This window comes from Grus americana, chromosome 2 (assembly GCF_028858705.1).
Source record: "Grus americana isolate bGruAme1 chromosome 2, bGruAme1.mat, whole genome shotgun sequence".
In the NCBI taxonomy this organism is placed as follows: Eukaryota; Metazoa; Chordata; class Aves; order Gruiformes; family Gruidae; genus Grus; species Grus americana.
The window spans coordinates 10,608,523-10,630,050 of NC_072853.1; the positions used below are offsets into that span (position 1 = coordinate 10,608,523).

The following is a 21,528-nucleotide window of genomic DNA, read 5'->3' on the forward strand; positions in this document are numbered from 1 at the left end:
GAGTTGCTGGGGAAGCGAGTTGCAGGCAGGGTGGGTGAGTTGTTGGTGCTGCTGGTGGAGGTGACATCCAGCTGCTCATCTTTGGGCGGGTGATGTGTTTGAGGGAGGGGAGAACAGCAAGAGTCTCCTCCCTCCCCTAGGAACTGCTGTGCTAGGCCCTGTGCCCACCGCTGGAGATAAACTCCTGGGACTGAATGTTCTTCCACCCCTCGCATATCCAGAGGAATTGGATCTCACTTGGAAATCAAAATTAAACAATGCCTTAGTGCAGCTTTGAAAAGTTTACTCAAAGGGCTGGCGTTGCTCCAGTGTGGTTAAACTGATGACCTCCCTCCCGTAACAGTGCAAGAGAGAGGACTCTGGTTTGGCTGTCAGCAGCCAGCGGTGACTGCAGAGCTTCATCTTAGGTGGCAGGGCTGGATTCCTGCCCCTCTCACCTTGGTCCCTTTGGAGCTCGCAGGGTGCAGAAGCAGGGAGGGCTGCACTGCATCGGGCACGTTGCTGCCCAGCAGCCTCTGGCGGGGATCCTGCTGGAGGCCTGTGAGGTGCCTGGGCTGCTGCAGGCAAGGGGCAGCGCTGAGGGACCATCCCAAAAGGGGAACAGCCTTGTGGTTGTTCTCAGGAGGACCACAGCAGCCTGCAGAGGTCCTGGAGTTGGCTTGTTTGCCTGGGCCGTGCCTCCTTTGAGCTGCCCCGTGGAGGGACAAGCGGAGCCTGTGTCTGTAGGCATCATCCAGCGGTGCATTCCTGATGGTGGACAGCTGCTGCCATCGGGGTGGCTGATTTGTGTTCCCCCCAAATCAGTGTCTTGCCAGAGGCACAGGGGCAGGGACTACTGTGATGTGGAGTATCTCTGCAGTCTGCAGACTCCAGGGACGATTTGGGTTTTCTTGGTGGTGGGTCTGCACTAGTCAATGAAACTTAAAGGGAAAAACCAGGAGCCCCATGCCCAAGACTGTCCTGCCAGCCCCAGAACTGAGGAGGGCAGATGCTCCTGCCTGTGAATCCTCACTCCCTCTGAAGGACTAGCTGTATGACCAAATATGATCTTCTGTGCATTAGTAGGTCTGTCTGGCATCCTGCTTACGTTGAGGCCTTAAGAAATATTTACTGTCTGCGACAGTGTTCTCCTGTTAGTGCACTCTGGGTATCGCAGATATCCACTGGCAATGGCCTGCAGCAATCTGTCAAATGAGAGCACTGGTAGGATTCCCTGTGAAGGAAGGAGCCACTCACATCTCTATTTAAGGGTTGAGACCAAGTTTCTTTCCCAGGATTACCGCTTTGAAAGGAGATTGTTTGTTTTAGGACTGGCTCCAAGTCGCAAAACTTGTACCAGGACTTCTTGTGCCCAGGATCCATAGCTAATCAGATATCCTGGTTATTGGCGTTACTATCATTGCCTTTGTGGGTAAAAATTGCTTTAGGTCCAGGTGCACCTGTTCTAGGTCTGCTACCCAGCTGTATGCCTGGACATAACATGAATCACAACACCTCTAAAATACATTTAGGCATTCAAGATATGATTATGCCTAAGAGTTGTAGTTGCTGTTCATGCAAAAAAAAATGGTCTTTTAAACTTGTTGAGGTTCTGTTTGGTCAGTCATCTTTTTCCTACAAATAAACTACTTGATGTAAGAAGCAGTTGGTGGATGTACTCAGAACACTTGTTCTGCAGGGGAACGCCACCCAGGTGGAGATTGCAAACCCTTGCATGCTTTTGCACAGGGCTCCCAAGAGATCACGTAGCTGGTACAGGACCAGTAAAATCTTCCCCCCACAGACTCCTGCAGCACGTCAGTCTGAGGAAGCAAGAGAGGGGAGTGGGGGCCCAGAAGGAAAATACTATGCTGGAGTGAGCATATAGGAAAGGACTGATCCTGGTAACCTTGCGTGCCTGCTGGTCCCGCTGGCAGGCTGGAGTGCTTATCCAGAGCCCTTGGAGAGAACCATCCGATACAAGGCCACCAAAAAGATCGTGGCTTATCAGCACGTTGCCCAATGCTGTGCAAGTTTGGAGCTGTTCCTAGGCAGTTGTTTTCATAGAGCTGAACATGGTCATTTGCATATTGCGCAGCATTTGGGCTTTTCCTCTTCCTCTTAACTCTGTTGGGCACCGTTGTATGTGTATCTGCGAGGGAAGTAGCGTTCTCAAGTCAGTGCCCAAATTCGTGTAACTTCCCCTGGGCAGTGGCTCCCAAAAATGCAACCCCCTCTCTGCCAGCTGTGCTGGGGAAGGGGAAGGGCAGAGGCTGCTCTGCGGGGTGACCTTGGTGAGGAACTTCCTCTGCGTTTGTTCTCCTCCACTGGTTCCTCATGCATGAGATGATCCCAGTCCTCATGCTCCCCCTGTCATGGGGCATTCACCAGCTGGGGTTTCTGCAACAAGGGATGCTCCTGTCCACTCAAGTGGAGCCGTGGGCTTCCTGTGAAATCCCCCTGAGAAGTAATAACACCCCCCATCCAAATTACTGCTCGTGTGTTCGGCATGCCCCGGCCTCTTGTTAGGTTTAGTTAAGGTTTGACCTACCAGGAACTCATTATCTGTAAGGCAGTTGTGGATGTTTCCTAAACCTTTGTTTAGATTGTCTTTCTCACAGTGTACTGAATAATTTCTGTGCTGGAAAAGTAGCCAGAGCCTCTGCCTGGGAACCACTTTTGTTTCCTGTGCTGTGTGGTTGGGCTCCGGTCCTACCATGACTTTCACTGACATCAGTAAACACTGACAACTACCCCAGGTGGAGCTCAGCAGGATCAGGGCTCTTCAGAGGTGAAAGAATGTTCAATAGTGCAAAAGATATTTCAGAGGTCCCTGAAACTTGGTCCCTTATCCCAAAGCTGCCATTTGCCCCAGACACTATTATTGCAAGTGCGATCGATAGGTGAATTTAGGTTCCAGCCCCATGAGAGCATGTACCAGTTAATACAGAGGACTTTAGATTTCTGATGTCACTTTAAACCCTTGAGTGTATGGAGATTAAAAGATACTTGATGAACATACTAAGCATTCATTACACATTTCCCTTCCAGTATCCAACTGACCTCAAATCCTGAATGAAATGAATTTGCATTTCTTTCTAAAAGTGTCTCATTTTGTGAATCCAAATGTCAACACATTTGAAAATGGTCCCACATGAGGCTTTTGTATCTCTTGGAGTTAAAATTGCTGGATCAATTTCCCATTAATACTAAGGGTGCTTAAAGGACAAATTCTCTGCCTACTGCAGTGAAAATTTACCCCGAGGTATGACATTTCACCTGCCACCGGGTGTGAGGTTGTTGAATATAATGGACGGGAATAGCTAGATTTGCACATGCTGGTGACAAAAGCGAGTGAACGGCAGATCCCATTACAGAAAGCCTGTCGTCTTTTTTTTTCCTGCTCCTTTTTCTACCATCAAAACTTGCATGCTCTTTGCAATTTATATTACTGCGCTATTCAGAAGCCCGTGCCTGAATTTGGGCACAGTTTAATCATGTACCATTTGAGTGGATAAAGAGAGCCCTGAAGAGCTCCCACTCAAAAGGGTGTGAAGAAATGGGAGCACCAGGGTACATCCAAGATCTTGTAGCTGAGCAGCAGCCGCAAAGCCTGACTGCAGCTTCACCAGTTCCTGCGCTGGACCACAGAGCTACGAGCCCCGTCACAGGCTCTTCTGGTTGCAGCTATGCCGACTGACGGGGTTTTGCCACAGCTTGTCTCTGCTCCTCAGCACGGCTCTGTCCTGAGTTAGAAGAAAGGAGGAGGGCAGTTGGCAAGCCTCGGCCCCCTCCTCCTCGAATGAAATACAGGAATAACTGGAGCGAGTTATTGGCAAGCTAAAACAGACAGTATAGCTGCAAATAATTTGAACCCAAGGGCATGGTGAACCTGAGCCTGCGCTAAGGCATGTTTACCCAAGGAAGTGCCAACATAACCTAGGAGAACATACCATAAAATTGCACCATGCTGTCCTTCCCTTGCGCTATCATGGAAACCAGATGCCGGGATAGAAAAGCACCAGGAGCTGAATAAAAAGGCTCAAGTGTCAGAGTGCTCAGCCCTACCTTCTGCTGCAGGCCATCTATGCTTCCCGGCATTCCCTGGTCTCTTGCCAATTCCCGTCAACAGCTGTGGTTTGTGGTTGTAATGCTCAGCATTTGTCTCCTCCTTCTCCTAGCAGACCTGCATCAAAGCTAGATGTGCAGCATGTAGCAGTTTGGGAGTCCCAGGACTCCCAGAACTGGCCTCCGAGCATGAAATCAAACCCTTCTTTACTCCTTCATCTTCCCCAAGATCTGAGATGCCGCAAGTGTGGGTTTGTAAGTCATCTGATGGAGTTTGTGAGGAAAGGTTATAACAAAGTGCTTTGTAATACATTATTTTGTTTCTTTTAAAGAACAAGAAAGTACCAGTAGTAAATCTAAAGCTGGATTGCCAACCCAGAAGCAGCCTACTTAGTGCATTTAGCAGATAAAATGGTCTTCGCTCTACCGTGCTTATTCCCGGTCTGTGTATTACTGTTGAGAGTGCAGTTTGAGTAGGAGCGGCTCCAAGATGTAAGTACGTGTCTGTTAGGAATCCCACCCCTTGTTTCAGGAGGCCCCAGAAGTTCATTAGATGTTTAATAGCTTCCAGTCACTGCTGTGCTGGATGGACCTGAACTGGTGACCGCGAGGGGAAAGGTTCTCTCACACATTTACAAACCCTGAGGCATCTGTTCCCCAGACACAGATTTGTCTAATTTCCCTAAACCACTGATGACCTGCCCTGAAATGATACTCTCGTTCCCTTAGGAAATCGCTTGGGTTGATATCAAGTAGATAGTTATTTTTGGGTTCTTTCCCAGAGAGAGTGCACTGTATTGCTCTGAACCCTACACACCAAATAAATACATCATCGGACTGTAGCAAAGGTCCAAAAAGCTTTATTGAAGGGGAAACAGATTATTAATAATTAAGGGTAGTTCACTGTATTGTTTTTTAGCCAAGTAAAGCTAGTAGAGCTTTTTTATAGCAGAGATAAAAGTGTAGAATATCGAGACTGAATTGATTGCAACATTTAATGGCAACATAAAAGTCAATTAATGAATTGCAATGGTTAACTCTGCATTAAAGTGAAACATGCAGTTCCCAAGCAATGTATTAAGCATTTTTAAGGATTACAACAAGCAAACAGGCAAAAAAACCCCCACTGAACAACCCAAACCCCTTTATTGACTAGTAAATGCCTATATTATTTTTTTTTCCTGAGAGAGAAACTCATATGACCATATTTTTAATTCTTTTATCCTAAAGCTCTGGGTGCATGTATGTATGTGTGTGCTTTTCCCTTAGCACCTTTCAGAATTAAATAAAGCCTTTACAAGAATTTGATCAGTGATTAATTCTAACAAAATTATCTCAGGGCTGCCCGCGATTTCTCATGGCCTGGAGGACGGCAGTGCAGAGAGAACAGGCTTCGACAGATGCACTTTGTAAAAAAAGCTCTAAACAAGGAGAGTTCCAAACTGCTATGTATTTGAACTGCCCATGTTGTTTATTATCTACCCAATTACAGTATCCTAATTTAAAAGAATATTTTCTTTTTCTCTGCTATAACAGAAGACCATAACATTGAAAAGAGAAAACAGAATCATTGGATGGAGTAGCTGTACTTCTGGAGGATGAGGAAGGTTTTAAAATGTTCTGCATTGAACAAATTAAAGGTTTATTGCAGAATAAACCTGCAGCCATTCGTTCTCACTGACAGTCATTATACAGTAATTTTGTCCCTTTGCAGCCTTTCCAAAACCTCCCAATTTTTCTGAAACCTTTGTCCAAGCCTCAGTGTGACATGAGGTCTTTTCCTGCACTGCAGTCTCCTGCTCTCTGCCTTATTTTGTGGAAGCCATTCAGTCTTCCAGTGGGGACACATGCCCCGTCTTTGCCATCTGGCCGCATTCAGGTCCCCTGAGTGCAGTCCCCTCTGCGCAAAGCCCGAGCTTGTCACGCTCATCTGCAAAACCTTTCACAAGCTCGGGGCCAGAGTCTGTCATCCGAACGGTAGCACGTTACGCCTTAGGACAGAAGTGACCCCATTAAAACCATTTAGAAGCATGCATACTTAGGATTGTCTCGCTGCCCTTGTGTTTCTCTCTGCTCCCACGTGGTTCCCCAGGCCCTTTCACATCCCTGCTTAAGCTGGTCTTCTTTGAGGAAGCCACAGAAATGTTATATTCTCTACATCCGCCCCTACCATCCTTTGAAAGTAAAATTCAACAGATAAATAATTAGGATTAAAATAATAATGGAAGCATGAAGAAACCAGTACCGTTTGCCTTTTCTTAGAAAAGAATAAGATATAGTTGAAAAATAGAGACTCCTGTGAACAGTGTAACTAATGAATCCTAATTTTCTCCTGATTTGGGTTCTGTGTGCCCTGTGTTTTCCACTGGAGCTTTCTCACTGCAAAAACTGCGGGCCCATCCCTGTTCCCAGCTCTCCTCTTCCCTTCCCAGTGCCTCCGCTGCAGTTCCCTCAGTCTCCCTCTTGCATCTTCCCAGCTGGGCAAGAGGTGACACGTGCAGGTTGACTGGGCAGTGCACACATGCTGTTTAGTGTCCACCATCATAAACCAGATTTCCAGGGGAAAGCAGGCTCTGTGTCCTGGGACAGGGAGTATTGCTACCTGGCTCAGGCCAAGGGCTCAGCAGCAAGCTAGAGCCGGCTCCGAATGACCAGCCTCGCTGGGAAGCAGGTAGTAGAGACACGGTACTGCTCCATCTTTTGTACTCAGGTTAGTTGGCTTAGGACCAGCTTGGTGACCGCTGTAGGATGTTATATTTTGCCATGTGGAGACACCTCACTGCAGTGGTAGAAAACCAATGTGTACAGCTGATACCAGTATTTGTGTTTTCCTCTGTCTTTGACTTGGGCTGTGAGCTGCTTGGAGCAGGAGTTGCACCAGTGTTTCTGTAAAGCACCATACAAATCTTTCCAACTTAGTTTTTTACGTATGAAGTTGTTGAAGTTTAACAGTATCACTGTAGGCACTTAAAAATTATCACAATGGGAAGCACTACTGACAGTCTATCTAGTCTTCTCGCTTAATGTCATACAAGAAGTCCAAGGCCAGAAACACGGTAAAGCTTCTCTGAGTTACAGCCTAGTACCTCACGAGACTGTTCTGCTGCTTTCCACTTTTTAGCTTGTTCACTGCCTGAGAGAGGAATCATTTAGAATAAGGAATATATGACCATGTATTTAAAAAAACCCCACTGGTTTGTGATGAATTCCTGTAGAGGCAGTGCGGTCACGATGGGAAGCTGCTTGTTCTAGTCTGATCATTAACATAATATGCACTTAAGCTCTGGCTCCAGGAACCCAGATGTCTCAAATGGGACTGTATCCAGGTTGGTATAAACAAGCACAGAATGTTTTGCAGCTCATGTGTGGGTTTTATCAACTGGACATAAAAAATACTATCTTTCCATCAATTGGGTAAGCTCAGAATAAGTTTGAGTAATTGCAATGTGCAATGTCAGCTTTACTTTTCTTGCTAACTGAATAATAAACAGCCGCATCTGATGCTAGATTTAGTCCTAGGTGCCATATTCACGCTCAGGAAAAAGGAAGAGAAAGATGTCTGTGCGCAGTGTTTCAGTCGCTCAGCAAAGGAAGTGTTTAAGTGCATGCCTAAATGCTTTGTTTTATGGCAGCCTTCATCTGCCCCCAGTCTGTCCCTCACAGATTACGGTATGGGGAAAAGTCCTGGCTTTCCATTTCCTCTGCTAGCAAACTCTGCAGTTAGAGAGACTTCTGCTTATGTGAGCAGTAAGGACTCTGTTTCTGTCCTAACTACCCAGGCTTTTTAAAATGATCACTCTCAAAGGCTTTATTTTGGAAACCAAATATGCCTGCCATGGGGGTGATGGGTGACTGGGAATTTCTTATCCCACAAAAAAAGAGTGCTGCCTACCCGCTTCATATGAGGTCACTGGATGGTCTAGAAGGAAATGTGTGTACTGATGGGGAAAGGGTTTCTTCAAAGATGTTTACGTGCAGCAGTTGGGTGCACTAAAATTATTTTAATGTCTGCTGCTCTTTGGAGCATACTGATGAAATTGCATGAAGGTAGCAGCATAATGGGATACAGCAGATGACTGTATCGTAACAGTGTTATTTTAAAGAGGTAGATATAGTTGGTGAGCCAATAACTAAATCATAGTCTTTTTTCTCTCATTGTTCAGTGGCCTTGTACTCAACATCACTTAGATCATAAACGAAGATGAATTTGGTTTATAGTAGTTCAAATGAATGTTGCAAAAGCAGTCCAGGTTTTGATCAGCTAAATTGAATTCTGCTTTTCAGATGGGAATGAGCAGCCAGGTCCTTTCAAACTGAACTAGTGGCGCCAGGACAGAACAGTGGCAGCAGTGACACAGCAGCCCCGTGGGGTGCTGAGCACCCTCAGCGCGCGGTCCTGCCGCCAGAGACTGAGGAACACATCCTATGGGATGCAGCCCCAGGGCTCAGCGTGTCCTTGCTCATGTCTCGTCCAGCGATGCCTAACGCTGTTGTTTTGTGAAGTCCGTGTTTGCTCACTGAATTTTGAAATTGGCCCCTGAGACTGACACTCTCCAGGGCCCTTCCCTGAGGTGCTTTAATTAACTTACCTATTTCCCCACCAAAAGATCGCAGCATCCCTTGTGATCTGGAGAGGAAACTAAGTACCGCAGTAGCAAAGGAAACAGCTGAGACAAAGTGAAATGGTCTCTTGACAATGTCCCTTGGCAACACCTAGACACAGCCCAAAGATCACTTACAAGCCAAATGCTATTCTGAGGGTCTCTAATAACAAATGAATTAAGCACTTTGGGGAAAAGGGAAAAAAAAAGCAATAACCCCCCCCCCCAATGATTACATCACTACAAAGGATGTGATCAAAGTAAAATACCAGTCTCATGCTCCTGAGGTAGGCAGAATTCTCAATGAAATCGATGAATATTTTTTTCATCAGGGTAGCACAATTGCGTTTGCTCAAAAAAAAAACCCCAAAACCAAACCAAAACAAAAAATTAGGTTCTCTTCCAGAGAGTAATGAAACAGTCTAGCCCTCTTAAATATTGCCTTCCTCGTTCTCTGAAACATTGATTCTGTCCATTAACTGGAATACTATTACACTGCTGATTGATCTGAAACATTTTGTGGGGAGAAACAAAAAAATAAAAAGAGGCTTGTGGGAAAGTTTCAGTTCAGATATATGGTTTGTTTCCTACCGTGGTCCTGGTGGTTTCCTTTGTTTCATAAACTGGCTTGGCTGAGGGCTAATGGGAGGTCAAGTGAAAGGCCTGCCACTGTGCATCGCCCCCCGCTCAGCAGCCTCCCCTGACTCAGTGAAGCGCTTAAAGGCACTGACTGCTCCCCAGAGTGAATAAATCGGGTGACGTTTAGGTGCTCTGCTGAAGAAAGGTGCCTTTCATACGAGCAGCACCTGCTGAAGTGATGGTAGCTTTTCCACTACACTCAGCAAACCTCTGCCCGAGAACAGATCTAGCTCGGGTTTTTCCTCACTCAAGTGCTATAAATTCGGAAGCGCGGTCTGTGGCCACGACCTCCTGAACTTGGCACTGCTGGATTATCTCGATTGCTTAGCGCCTCTTCTCTTGCTGACCAGCTCACCTGTTTGCTAGCACCGTAGGTTTTACCGCTGCAATTGCGCAAAGTACTTCTGAGTGCAATGGTGTCTGTGCGGTGGTCATTGAAGAAATTCTGTATTTCACAAACTTGAATAAGAGGCTTAAAGATCTCGGTGTCCAATACCATGTTCTGCTCTATTCTGTAACAGGTCTACTATAATTTATCTTTCTATTTTCCAGTAGAGATAAAATATGGTTAATATAGCTGCAGTTCCTCTTTCCACCTTCCCTTACGTTTACTGGTCTACAGTCTTCTTTCTAATGCAGGCTTAACACCTGCCATTTTCTCTTTATTCCTCTTTTTGCTTCCCTCTCTCATGCGGGTGAGCTGTACTGTTGAGGAAAGGCAGCAAAATGTGAAAACAAAAGAGCTTTATATTGTAAAATCACCATTATCTTTGATCACGGTCCAACACTGAACTCTCCTACGTCATTTGACTTAAAGAAGTGTTCATTAATCGAGAGTGTGCTGCATCTATTAGCTGAGGCTCCCCGTCCAAGAGAGGCCGTGCTGATTGTTCGCAGGGAGCAATTGCATCAACAGATGAGCGAACTTGAAAATAATCTCAGACTTAGTAGTGGCAGAAGAGGAGATGACTAATGTAATTAGTCACGTGAAGCGACTGGGGCACAGCGCAAGGAGACGACAGATCCTCACCAGGTCTCTCAGAGTAAAAAGAATAAACTTCGGAAGGGCCTCAGTTTCCCCACTTGCCACCTAAATATCAAAATGACCTTTTTCTTGGGGGGGAAAGGCATTTTGACATTGAGAGTGCCGGTCTCCATGAACGTATAAAACATTGTAATTGTTTGGCATGACAGTATCTGGAAGCACTTCAGGCATCCTTGTAAGCATCCAACAATTTGACCTTGGTTTTTTGTTTTGTCTGCGCTTTTCGAAATTTATGTAGATCATTGATATTTTGTTGCAACTGTTTATACTTCTGAAGAGCTACATTTATATCAGAGGATTTGTACTATCCAAAATGAAAGCCCTAAGGGACAGTGTAGTGTGAACATGACTGCTTCTGCAATCCCTCGTCTCCTAGCCGTGCACTTGAGAAGGTGGAGAAATCTGGAAGGGGGAGGGCAAAACCTGATGTTAGCGTTATTGGAACTGATAGGTGCTACGAACCACGACAGTGTAACAGGGAATCTCTGCAAAGCTGCCTCTCTTCCCTTCTGGAAATTTTCCTGCAAGAAATCTCCTCTCTTTAAAAATAAAAAAAATGAAAAAAATCAATCTATGGGTATAGGATGCTTACTTTCTATTTTCATCCATGTAATGGAAGAGTTAGTGGTGTCCTCGCCCCAAGACAAACCAGGCTGTTGTTAGTGGACAGTGCGCCCTGTTGTCCCCACTGAGTACAAATAGGAGAGGATGAGGATGACCCCCCCTTTTCTCCTTTTGACTTTCTCCCCTAGGCTACCATTCAGCTTAAAAGTAGCCAAAGTACTTTAACTGTGCATGGCACCTAAGGGCAGGTTTGCTTCTGTGGTTTTATTTACCTGTCTGGCCGTCTGTATATAAAATGAAGTCATCTTTTGTCACTGGTACAGACACACATGTACACAGTACATATAGATCTCATAGTACATTTGGAGCTTAATAATCCTTGCTCTGTGAAAATGCTCTGACCTGTTTTCCTTCCTGTGTGTCAGTTCTACCTACCTGGCAGCAATACTCCTGCTAACTAAAGAATCCACAGGCATTTAGCAGCATAAGAGCAGTTATGTACTGTTAGCACTCCTTTATTTTATGATACTAGCTGGCAAACATAATCTCTAATTTTGTTTTTATATTTGTTACAGTAATAACCTGGTAAAATAATTTTCTATTCAGAAGAAGCAATTAAGAAATTAAAACTGAAGGCAGAAGTAATAGAAAATTGGTGGGTTTTTTAGTAATGCAACATTTTTCAGAGTGTTCAATAATTTTTTATGCTTCAATTATTACGTGGGATGCAGATGTCTTAGTATGCAGCTGCTGTTAAAGTATCAGTGATGCTCAGGGTGTGGGCATTCTTACTTCTGAAAGATGAGAGATCCAAATCAAGGGTACTTTAAAATTTTGGAGAGCCCTAAAGAGTAAATATTATTATAAACCTGTTCATGGTTCCACTAGGAATTTTTTCTTGTCTTATCCTACCCCCCAAGCAGTTTATAACATTATGAGCATCAAATTCATCCCTGCAGCTGGTTGTAGCTCTGTGTAACACGATAAAGTTCTGTAGTATGAGAGGTGAGAGCCCCCCAGATTGTGTTCAGCCCATACGATAACGAGTCCAACATAAACTCTGAGCGTGATTCTGCTTCCCTTGAATTCAGTGGGACCTGGATCACTTCCTGCCTGGCACAGTGACTTTCAAAGAGAAGAAGGAGATGTGGCAGTGACGTGCCATCATCTCAGGAAGGAGGGTGCACCCATCTACAGTTCAGGACTTGTATCTGCTAGTTGCAAAACCTTTCTGTAGCAGAAGTGGAAAGTCACGTCAAGCACTTAGTTTAGCTTACCCATTTACACAGACCAAGCACAAGCAGAACTGGGACTTCTGTTCTTCTGCCATTGTGCCCATAAACTGCTTCTGCGAAAATCTCTTTTCATGTCTTCTTGGACATCTCCCCAGCTCGCTCCCATCTACACTAACCTCCAAGAGCCTCCAAGGCTTGCCTGAGCGCTGCCCTTTCCTGTTTTGGTGAAGGCAGCAGACAGTTGGGTACATGGTCACCAGCCCTGGTGTTACCCAAGTGTTACCCAAGGACCCAATTTCCAGTGCGGTGATTTCCTTTGAGTTCATCAGGCAGGTTCTGGACCTGAACCATACTCGCAAGTGGCTTCCTTTATATCCCAGGATACTCTTTTATCTAGAATACTTCAAGGTTATTAGTGTAGTGGATCCATATATCTTGAATCCTGCCAAGTTACAAGAGAAACTAAGTTTATGAGTTTAAGTCAGCATATGAAAATAAAAAGAAGATAAATGTAATGTATAAACCTCTGAGGTCCTTTCTGATTTCGTTCTTTCTCAAAGTGGGTTTGGGGGAACTTGGTATTCACTAATATTTGGCAGTTATCAAACTCGTATTTGGCTTCTGAAGAGAACACAGCAGAAGTGGTTAGACTTTCAGGTGGTTTGTTTGCCTCTTTCAGATTGAATAATCACCTTTGCCAATTATAATGCTCTACTGTTTGAGGCTGCAAAGAGTTTTGTTCCGGCCGTATCTGTACGCTCCTGCCCAGCTGTCCCGCTCGGTCTCTGAACCGCTCCTCACGCAGCCCACAGGGGTGCGAGCTGTCCTTCGGCTTCAGAAGATCCCTTCAGCGTGAAGCCAGAGGAGACTTCAGGGCAAAATGCTGAAAATCGTTGTCTAGATTCCAGGTTACTTTAAAAAAAAAAAACCAACAAAAACCAAGCAGAACTTCTTATTTTTCTTTCTTTCTGTGTATATGTGTAATTTTATTAACAAAGCAAGCCTCAACACGGCGTATTTGTGCTACCCCTTTGCTTTGGGAAATGCATCCCTCCCAGGAGCAGCAGTGGTTCAGGGCGTGCGATGTCCCAGTGTAACGGCACCCACCTCTGCGAGTCACGGTAACACGCAAGGAAGAGGTGAAACCGTCAGCAGTAGGATGCGTGCCTGGAGAGGCCGTGGAATGTCCTTAAAATATATATTTTTGTGTTTCTTAACACATTTTGCATAATTTCGACATTTTAGGAGAGATAGAGCGGTTCGGTATGGGCCGCGGAGCAGTGGGACGTTCTTCCTGCACCAGGTTCTGGCAGAGGAGCTCACCGAGGGATTAACTTCCCACTTTTTTTTTTTTTTTTTTTTTGGCTTAGATCTTACAACATGATCCACCTGGGAAGAAATCTGTACACGACTTGTAGCCAGCAACCCTGCTTTTCGCAAAGAACCTTATTTTCTTTCCCATCACGTCTTTGCCAACCGCAAACATTGAAAACCCCTGACTCAGGCCTTAAAAAAATACCAAAATCACACAACTGGCTTAAGACACGATCCGTAATGTTAAGTTAGTGGCTTTAATGAGTTGCTAGGGGAGGCGGCGGGGGTCTCACCCCGCACCCGGAGGGCTGCGGGAAGATGGCTGCCCCCTCCCGAGCCCGCCCCGGGCGCCAGGCTGCGCCGCGGCCCTTTAAGGAGGTTGACCGACTCGCCTCCTCCCCTGCCCGCCCGCCTCTGTTTCGCTTCCCCGCCCTTGCCCGAGACACTCGGAGTCGAAGCAGGTGCATGCGCAGTGCGCTGGCAGCCTGGCGCGCTTGCGCAGTCACCTGCTGGCCGGCCCCCCCCCCCCGTCGGTACATCCGGGTCACCGCACGCCCGCCCGCACGGCCGGTCCCCTGTAGTGCTGTGCAGCTCGCTCCCCCTCCCCCTCCTTCCCCCCTCCCCCCCAGCGCGGGCGGCTCCAGCGCTGTCGCCATCCGCGCCCTCCCCTGCGCGGGGCTCCGGCCACGCTGCTGCTGTCGCTGCCTCCGGCCTCAGCGGGGGGAGGCGGCGGCTCCGGCTCCCGTCCGCATCGCCGTCCGTGGGGCGGCTCGGTGAGTGTCAGCGGCGTGGAGGGCGGGGGGCCGGGCGGGGCGCCTCGCTTCATCCCTCGCGTTCCCCTCGGTCCTGGCGGCGAGCCGCCTCACCCCACCTCCCCCTTCCCGCCGGAGCCCGGCCTGCCCCTGAGGGGACGGGGCTCCCCCCCGCCCCCCGCCCCGGCTCCCATCTGTTGCTCTCCCCCTCCCCGGACTAAGCCCGCCTCCCCTCACCCCTCCGCAACTTCTCCGCGTCTCTGCCTTCCCCGTCCCGCCGCCGCTTCGCCCCCGCAGCGCCGTCCCCGCTCGGCCCGGGGCGCCGGGCAGGACGAGGAGGGGGCTGCACGCCCGCCCGCCCGCTGGGGCCTCCCGCCTCGGGCTGGGGGGAGAAGCGGCGGCCGCTGCCTCCCTCGCCTGGGGAAACCACGCTAATTGCTGGGGACCTGCCCTGTGCTAATAACCCTCCTCTGGGTTTCCCCTGCTCTCCGGCGGGGCTCCCTCCCTTCACCGCGGCGGGTCGGAGGCAGAGGACCCGGTTTGCTCCCCGGTGCAAGTGCAGGCAACTCCCCTGGCGACCGCAGCTCCGCCGGCTTGTGGCAGTGGCCGGCGGTGGTCTGAGGAGCGCGTCCTTCCCGCCGGCCTTCAGCCCGCCTGGTGTGGTGCAGCCCTCGCTCCCAGCCCCGGCGGGATGCAGGTAGTGCTTCGGGATGTGGAGAACCGGAGTGACAGTGTTAATGGTTAACCGGGAGGAGGAAACCTCTTGAAGGGACATCTGCAGTCTTTCAGTCTGTAGCTAAAACATGCAGCGAGTTAAGCAGAATACAGAAATTGTTGAGAATTTGTCGTAGTTAGGGTGTATCCCGCAATTTTGTGTGCGGTAGCTGTGATGCTGGGGCTGTAATTCCAGGTGGGGTTAAGGTGAATTCAGAAGCTCTTACAGGAGGGTGTTGTTTCTAACATATTCGTTAAATAGCTGATAAAATAAAAATTTAATTGGATTTTAATTCTTTCTTGTGTGATTCGAGAAAAAGGACACGTGCAACTCAGTTCTATTTTGTTAATTTTTAATCTGGTATCGTATCTTTTGTGGTAATAAAATACAAAAAGTTTCTTCACAGAAACATTTCAGATACCAAAGAAATCAAGAGACTGCATGTTATGAAGGTTCTTGAAGGGTTTTTCTTTTTTCTTATTCTGCTCCATTGCATCAGCATCCTGGATCCAAATGTCAGTGACAGTATGACAGCTGTCTTTCTGCTGTGATAGTGGTAGTGTTAGTTATGTTAGTGGTAGCTAACATTTAAAATCTGTCATTCTGAATTTCTGATAACGTAGTATGGAAATACGAGTGTTGATTAGCATATACGTTAATCCTCAAACCAGTAAAACATTTTCTAGATTGATCTAATAACCTGTGTTCCTCCTTATTATCGTTTCTGTTGTTAAAACTGCAAAGTCTGTTTTGCTTAAACTTCCTTCCCCCCCGGCATTGACACAAACAGTTTTCTTTCTCTGTGCTCTGACTGCTTGGACTTTAAATATACCTTTAAGTTAATGGGCATTTTCTGTAGTAGGTTGTGACAGATAGGTGTACCGGACAGGAGACAGTAATTAGCCTGAGGTTATTATCTGAGGTTGGAACGTGAATCCAAACTTAGAAGGTCCCACCTGACAAATACCTTTGTTAAGCAAGGTGCGTTGTTTTGCAAAACTTATCTTCAGTTCTGTGTGGCAATTGTAACAGCAAAACCTTAAACCACATGAAGAAGATACTGCTGTTCCATGAAGTAGTAATGGTCTGGTGTACAGGGAGTATTCCATTGTTGAAACAGAAGCTTTCAGTAGAAGAGTAGATGGCTTTTTATCCAAGTCCAGTGGTCAGGTTTCTTATTGCGTATGTTAGCTGTCAGAGTAGGGGCCGTAGAAAAAAAGCAATCCCAGTGTCTGTTTTAATAGATCCCTGTCAAGAAGTATTATGGATTTCTGAAAGTAAGGAATGAATTTGATCCCATCTGTTATACAACTTCCATTTGTTGTCAGGTGCTCTAGATTTTCTTCATTTTTTGCAGTTTAGCTGGGGCCACCTGAGGTGACAGATTATTGAAGAGATTGTCTTCAGAAATTCTCTGCCTCTTCATATGAAATCTTTCCTGCAGGAGCCTGACTGACTGTAGAAATGTGATGTTAGCCGGTTCTGTTCTTACATACAGAACTGTCCTGTCCTCTTATCTGAGTTTTGTGGGAGTCTCAATGTCTGGGTAAAGAGAAAAAGGAAACTATTTTTTGTCTTTCAGAATTTATATATCTTAGCAGAATTAACCAATTTTAAAATTAATTGAATGCAATAGCTAAAATGGTTTGGGGACAGTTACTTGGGGAACTTAATTCAAGGTGTCTGTCACCAGACTTCTGATGGTGCTCACTAGACACTTGGTATTAATACTGTAAAGAGACAGAAGGGTGGGGAATATTTGTATTGCTAACTGCTGAATTATTGAGTAATACAGTAACAGAAATTGGCTCTGTCATTTGGAAAAGCGTTCGGGGCCACTTCAGATTTCTGTAGCTGCTTAGGCATGGTAAACCTAAACACAGGGGTTTTTCCCCTCGCTGTGTACCTAGGAGAATACAGATACACAAACAGCCTTAAGTACCCTTTTTTTTGTTATTGCCTGCCAGCTGGGGGCACAGGTGGAACTAACACATACCCGTAGTAGAGACAGGCAAAATTAAAGCTTATGTGCAAGAAGTTAGATTTGTTTTTCAGACGGTCAGGTTTGCGGGGGGGGTTTTGGTGTGATTTTTTTTTTTTAAATAATGTCACTAGTGTAAATTAAGTTTATCACCTTTACCTGTTCTTCCTAAAAGCTTGCTCTCTTAGAATTACACGAAGACTTTTCGTCATTGATGTAGATGAGCTTAAGATGAGAAGGATGACTCCTGTCTGTTAAGGTAATGTTAACTACCCTGAAGTATATTATAAATCAATTTTATGAGACTTATTCATTGTAAAAATGTTTGAAAATACATCTTCAAAGCTGAAGTATTTTGAGTGTTGTCAAATTGCATCTCATGGACTACCAGCTGTCAAGCAAATGTGCTCCAGGCGAGGTATGCAGCCCAAGTGAATGTATGTGCTGAATCCACACGAGATTTGAATGTCAGTGCCACACTTGTGTGCTTGGTGCCAGGGTGCAGAGTCTCATACTGGCGGTCATTTGGTCCAGCGGGATCCCTCAAGTCTATTAATGTGGCTTCAGAGGTGGTGAGAGCGAAGGGACTGGGGATATGGAGGAAGCTGTGCTTGGATTGGAAAGAGTGAAGTGCTGGGGAATGTGAAGCATTGGCAGTGCTTGCTAGCTGTGGCACCTGAAATACATGCATCAATTAGGGTAAGATTTATTTCAAGTAATTTTCCAGCTGTGAATGAAGGTCAGTTGTGTGCACCTTTTGATGTCTTTTCTACTCCTGTTCATTCATTTGCATGTATCAACAGCACTTTTAAATAAATAGATGGTCCTCTTGCATACCTCTTAAGTCTCCCTTTAATATTGATGTAATGTATTTTCTTCCTTGTGATTGTGGAAAATTTAACACCTCTAACTACCCAACGTGGAGAAGTCTGCTTTTCTCTTCACGTGTACGAAGACGAGGGCTTACTTGATTGCCTTTAATTTCATGATCTCTTATAAATTCACCGGAGCTTTCCCCCCTTCTGTGATTGAGGAATGTTCTCTAGAGTGTAACAAGTTGGCTGCTGCAGCTGGCAGGGTGTTTCAAACTGTCTAAAATTTGCTGAGAGTAGTAGCTCTCTTCTATAGGTGCTGTTTTACATTTGCAGTTCCAGTACTTACTGGAGGTATATGTATTGAAATTACGTAAACAGAAGAGCTTAGCAGAAACCAACAATGAACAGTTTTAGAATTTACTAGGTAAAGCTGAAAGTATTTTTAGTTACAGCGCTTTCTCCTGTGTTCCCCATCTCCTATGATTTTAATTGCATTCTCTTTTTTAGAACTGGTATTTTGTCTTCTCTGTCATGTGAAGGCCTGATGCACAGAGAATACCTTCAACTGCGGAAATAGTGAAACTAGTTACAGACAAAGCATATTGAAAGGTGCAAGTAAAATGGTGTATTCTTTTGCCTTTCACTCATTATAATTTGAATTTCAAGGTAGTTGTAAGACAGTTGTAGGTGTGAGGTAAAGGCTGACAATGTCCTGCTCAGTGTGTGTATGTGGCTTATGAGCTCACATCTGTTGTTACAACCTTTGTCATCTGGTTATGCTACCGTCTTCCTTTACTGTTGCTACTGAATCAGGTCATCTTGGTGAAATATTTAGTAATTTCTTTATGGTTAACTCTGGAAATGTTAATACTGGTTAATATATTTTTTTGAGTTTTCTTTAATGCTACTTTTATAGCACCTACGAAAAGAATTGTTACGTTTCTAGTACCTAGACAAGTATTGGCTGATTTGTGTGTTTCAGAAAAGATTTGCCTTATTTGCACTAACCTGAAGTTCTAGTATTGTATTTGGGGAATGAGGTATGACTGAGCAAACCCAGCATTTTTTCCACTACATGAAATTGTTGTGGGATTGTAGGAGAAATTGGAGACTAAATATCTCTGAACCAAAGAAACTGTACATATGTACAATCATCAAGTCTGTAAAACTAGGTTCCTCTAATAATGTTTGTATGGGAGGATTTATTTTTATTCTTTTACTCCTGTTCAGTGAAAATGCTCTATGGTTTGTGGTCTTGTTCACTGTTTGGCTGATTCTCTGGCTTGTCTATCTCTACAGCACTTGGGATTCCCAGGTGGTCCCCGTGCAAATAGTATAATTGGGTCTGGGACAGCTTAGCTTGTGAGATTGAGTGCATTGGGTTTGGTGTGGCTGTAGCTACAAAAATAGCATGCCTTGCAAAACAGGCCTTCTGTCTGCCACCCACACCAAAACCTAAAGCTTGATCCTGTAGGCAGTTAATACGTTTGTCTGGAAGGCTGATTCCCATCAGCAGGCGCTTTACCTGAATCGGTGACCGCCAGGCAAAATAAGGTTTTGTATTAGTAAGCACTTAATATATATAAGAAAGTGCAGCAGAACACTGTCCTAGATGCATTTGTAAAAGCAGTTTTTACTTCAGACTACAGGGCTTAACTGTTCCCCCCATAGCAGGAGGCTGTTCTGTGAGCAAATTGTGTAACTGGCATAGTTCAAAAGACTCTCAGATTCAGCCATGAGGCAATTCTGGTTCTCCTTCAGTACTAGATGATTAAATTAAATGGAGTGTTAGCGTGAGTAACTTTTTCTGGTGTACTATACAAGGTAATAGATGAGTTCCTAGGAGCCCTAGTTGTAAATTAGCTGACAGGAAAGCCCTGTTTCTGTGACTAGTGGCTCTGGCAGTTGTATAACTTCAAAAGTTAGATCTAATTGCATATGCTTTCAGTCAGGCGTGGCACTGGATGATGGCTGGTTCTCCTTTTTATTATAGCAGTCTTGAGGGTAACATCTTCACAGGGAAAGGGAATTCTTGTCTTTTTGTGTTGGACAACAAAGGTGTTTGTTTCAGCTTCTGATGTACAAATCAGTTTGACCTTTCTACTGGAAAAAAAAGAAGTAATTTTCTGAATTCTATCACTGCTAGTCTGGAAAAAATAAGCTGTAAGAATTAATAAGAAATATATTCATAGCTCTTATTTTTTTAAAAACAAAACCTTCCTGTTTAGGGTCCCCAAAATTGAAACTTCTCAAGCAAAGGGCATTCTGGGCATGAAAAGCCAGTTCGTTTCTTTTTGTTGTATTTACACCTTTGATGTGCTGAGACATATGGTTATTTGAAACTGTTCCTTCTTAATGTGGAAGTGAAATATGTAACCACCAGACTTCATGGGGCTTCATCTCAAAGATAAAATTGCTGACCTTTTATATAAATGAAGATCATACGGACAAGGCAGAGCGTTATGTAAGGATTGCTTATGGATAATAGTTTATTGATTTAGAGTTTAGATTTCTTGCTTGTGTGTTGAAATCTTACATGGGGAGATTTGGATTTGTCAGCTGAACAGGAAATTGAGTTGTAATGATAGTTTTGAAATTTTTGCTCTAGGTACTTCTTGTAGAAGTTTATACTTGCTGCTTGTTCCCCTGTGCAACTGGCTAAAGTCATATTTTCCTGAACACTAAAACAGTACTTTAAATGCTTTAACTGTTCTTAGGTTGGCATCTCAGAGTTGAGAGCTGAATTAGTTTCTTACCAGTAGTAGCAGAATAACATGACCTAGTTGATATCTTGTAGCTTAAAGTTCAGAGGATGATCTTACAAGAGCTTTCAACTAGCCTAACAAAGCCCAAGTTGTGTTCTTTTCTGAAGTTTCTGATTTTAGCAATGTTCAAACTTGTTATGGAGAAGCTATCTATTGTTCTGTAGCTACGGCTTCTTAATAAAAACAGGGTAGAATCATGTCCTGGTAGGGAACTTCCTGTAGGTAGGACTGGCAGTAAAGTCTAGTAAATGGCAGTGTAAGAAACTATTAAGACCTAATACTTTGAGCAAATAATGTTCTATAATATTGATGTTAATATTGTGTCAGGTTTTCAGAGGCATTTCAGTCAAACTGCTTCAGTAGCTGCCAAAAGTGAGGCTTGAGAACAGATGTTGTAACTGTAGTCTTAAAATTTTTTGACAGGTCTTCAAATAGCTGTAGTGTATCTCAGCTTTACAGCGGAGTGTTTTTGCAGGGCTTATGCCTCTTGCTTTGCTTCTGTCCCTGTCCCTAGTCCAGAACTGGCCTCAGCTTGATCCCATTACAGTCCTATGAAAACTCATGCTCTAATAAACATGTATCCAGCCGGGCAGCATGGCGGAAAAATGAGTTTGGATGGAGAGGACAGCTGAGGGTGAGGAGTGATGGCAATTAACTGGGAGGAGGAGCAGCTTGCTTTGAGCTGAAAGCAGGGAAGAATATTAATTAGAATCTGGGACTGAGTTTGGGGACAAGTTGTTCAAAAACTAGCGGAGAGGTTGGGTTGGGAGCTTGTTGGCTGTGTGGAGAGTATCGGTCAGGTACTGAGGGAGTGTGTGGGAATGATGCTGCCTCTCACCCAGCGTCTTGGGGACATCAAGGGAAATGGGGAATTGCTGGACAAAGGAAATACGGAAAAGAGAGCTGATGGGGAGAAGGCTGGACAGGAGAAGTAAGAGTAGAAGCTGGGATTTGGTAAAGAAGGAGCTCAGGATGGTGAAAATAGAGTAAGAAAAACGATGAGGAAGGGACAACAGTGAAATCAAACATACTGAGTTTTGTCCGTTGCCATTAGT

At 45.1% G+C, this 21,528-nt stretch overlaps 1 protein-coding gene across 10 annotated transcripts in view; it reads left to right on the plus strand.

Moving 5' to 3' along the window:
* CYRIB (CYFIP related Rac1 interactor B) overlaps positions 1 to 21,528 on the plus strand; it is a 97,847-nt gene that overhangs the window by 6,771 nt on the left and 69,548 nt on the right. For 5 of the 10 annotated variants that reach the window (XM_054814963.1, XM_054814962.1, XM_054814969.1 and 2 more), the window contains exon 1: positions 13,991 to 14,218. The exons of 3 other annotated variants lie outside the window; for them this stretch is intronic. The gene's annotated coding sequence lies outside the window, so the exon portion shown is untranslated. Of the gene's footprint in view, positions 1 to 13,990; positions 14,219 to 14,699; positions 14,895 to 17,068; positions 17,153 to 21,528 lie in introns of those variants that run through there. 2 more of the 10 variants (XM_054814965.1, XM_054814968.1) reach the window with 2 other exon arrangements.